This window comes from Silene latifolia, chromosome 9 (genome assembly GCF_048544455.1).
Source record: "Silene latifolia isolate original U9 population chromosome 9, ASM4854445v1, whole genome shotgun sequence".
NCBI lineage: Eukaryota > Viridiplantae > Streptophyta > Magnoliopsida > Caryophyllales > Caryophyllaceae > Silene > Silene latifolia.
The window spans coordinates 159,486,762-159,489,392 of record NC_133534.1 but is presented as its reverse complement, the minus strand read 5'-3'; the positions used below and the strand labels follow the sequence as shown (position 1 = coordinate 159,489,392).

At 41.4% G+C, this 2,631-nt stretch overlaps 1 non-coding gene across 1 annotated transcript; it reads right to left on the bottom strand.

Annotated features, from left to right (window-relative positions):
• Positions 1 to 513: 513 nt before the first annotated feature.
• Positions 514 to 620, bottom strand: LOC141604423 (small nucleolar RNA R71). The gene has a single exon (XR_012526123.1). It is a non-coding gene; the product is annotated as a small nucleolar RNA R71 (small nucleolar RNA).
• Between the last annotated feature and the right edge of the window lie 2,011 nt (positions 621 to 2,631).

The following is a 2,631-nucleotide window of genomic DNA, read 5'->3' as shown; positions in this document are numbered from 1 at the left end:
TTGACGAACAATAGGAGACTTGTTAGGAGGAATTTAAGAGGTATTAGTTAAGTTGTTCAACCAACTATTGAGTTCGTCAATCCTTTCGCAATAGAAGGAGAGGAGAACCCATTACACAATACCCCACAAAATCAACCTACAATGCCTAAATTATCGTCACACTCCGTACCCACCGAGGAGAACCTACCAAATGGTACTCCTACACCGCAACATCTAACCGGAAATTTTATTGCCAAGTCCGCCTTCATCCAATTAGTTAAAAGGAGCAAATTTGGGGGGATGCCTAGTGAAGACCCTCATTCTCATATGGAAACCTTTTGCGACTATTGTGATGCAATCTCTCAAACGGGTGTGACTCAAGACCAAATTAGATGGGTCTTATTTCCTTTTTCTTTAATCGGCACCGCGAAGCAATGGTTAAAGGGCCTTGACAAGGCCACCCTCGGAATAGATTCTTGGAAGAAGTTGGCTCTAGCCTTCTACAAAAAATTCTACCCACCGGAGAAGACTAACATGCTAAGAGCTCAAATTACGGGTTTTAAGCAAAGGGATGAAGAATATTTGTATGAAGCTTGGGAGCGGTTCAAGGGAATTTGTCGCTCATGTCCTCACCATGGACTTAGCGAATGGTTCTTGGTACAACAATTTTGGAATGGTCTATATGAGGATTCAAGGAACATTCTCAACATGGGATCAAATGGAATGTTCACCGAAGTTGATGACAATCAAACATGGAACAAGATTGAGGAAATGGCGGTCCATAACTCACAATATAGTAGACCTTGCAAGGCTACTAGAGAAGGAAAGCATGAAGTGGACTCCGTTACTCAATTGGGTGCTCAACTTAGTGCTCATATTGACACAATCAATTTGAAGTTTGAAAAAGCTATGGTTAGACTTGAAGAAGTCTCAAAATCACCAAAGCATCATGTTAATGCCATGACGGCATCCTCATCAATCCCAAGTGGGATATGTGACAATTGTGGAACTTTGGGACATGACCAAGGTGAATGTAGAGGAACAAATGAACAAGTGAATGCTTTCCAAGCATACAAGAATGGTAACCCTTATTCCAACTATTACAATGAAAACACCAAATTCCATCCAAATCTCTTATACAAAAGCCAAAATGTTCAAAACCCTCAAACAACATACACTCCACCACCCATGAGAAACCAAAATCAAAGACCCTTTTACAATCAAAACCAAGGTTACCAAAATAAAAATCCATACAATCACCAAAATGACCAAGGTTTTGATGTCCAAAAAGCGGTCCTCCAAATGCAGAAGAATCAACAAGAGTTTTTCACTCAAATGCAAAAAGATAGCCAAGCAAAGGAAACCACCATCAACAACATCCTAGCTCACACCAAGATGTTGGAAACACAATTGACTCAACTAGCATCTTCAAGCTCACAAAGACAAAAGGGGCAATTACCACCTCAAAGTAATCCCCCTAGACATGAAACGGTTAGTGCCATTCACTTGAGAAGTGGTACAAGGTATGAAGCACCAAGGAAGCAAGTTGAGGATGAAGTTGTGGAAGCTAGTGATAAGGAAGAAATTGTGCAAAGCTCCAAAGATGGAGAATCATCAAAAGAAGAAAGTTCAAAGAAAAATGAAGACAAGGTCAAGGAGAAGGAGCCCATTGTGATTAGACTTCCTTTTCCAAGTCGTCAAGCCAAGCCCAAATTTGATGATCAACTTGGAAAATTCATGGAAATTGTGAAGAATTTGGAAGTCTCAATTCCTTTCACGGAATTAATCAATCACGTGCCGGCCTATGCGAAATACATGAAAGATATCCTCACAAAGAAGAAGTCGATCCGGAAGCTTGAGACTATCGCCTTCACTAAGGTGAGTAGTGCAATACTTCAAGGGAGTTCACCCCCAAAGTTAAAGGATCCGGGAAGCTTCTCAATACCGTGTACCATTGGCGACACAACGATCAACAAAGCCTTATGTGATCTAGGGGCTAGTGTGAGTGTCATGCCGTACTCGGTGAGTAAAAGGTTGGGGATGGGAGAGCTTAAATGCACCAACATCACACTCCAAATGGCCGATAGATCGACGAAGACACCATTAGGGATATGGGAAGATGTCCCCGTACGAATTGGGAAGTTTTTCATCCCGGTGGACTTTGTCATTGTTGATATGGAGGAAGATTCCAACATTCCAATCATTCTAGGAAGACCTTTCCTACACACCGCGGTTGCGGTGATTGATGTGAAACATGGTGAGCTCACTCTAGAAGTGGGAGATGAAAGCATAACCTTTAATCTTGACAAGACCATGAGAGCTCCTCGTTTGCATGAACCATGTTTCATGATTGATCATTATAGCCGAAAGGATGAAAGGAAGAAATCGGAACTCCAATGGAAGAAGAAAATTGAAGATGCTCCATTCCAAGAGCAAGTGAATTGCAACAAGGAGAGCTTGCAAAGCTCATCAAAATCAACCAAAGAAGAAGAGGAAGGCCTCATTGGCCAAGAGAAGAATTTGGGAGAGTTGTCTCCATCAAATCAAGAAATTTTCAATGATCAACTTAATGAAGTTTGTGGTCTTTGGGACGACGAATTTGAAGGGATTTTTAATCCCTACATTGGTAATGCCATCGATCAAGACCAACAA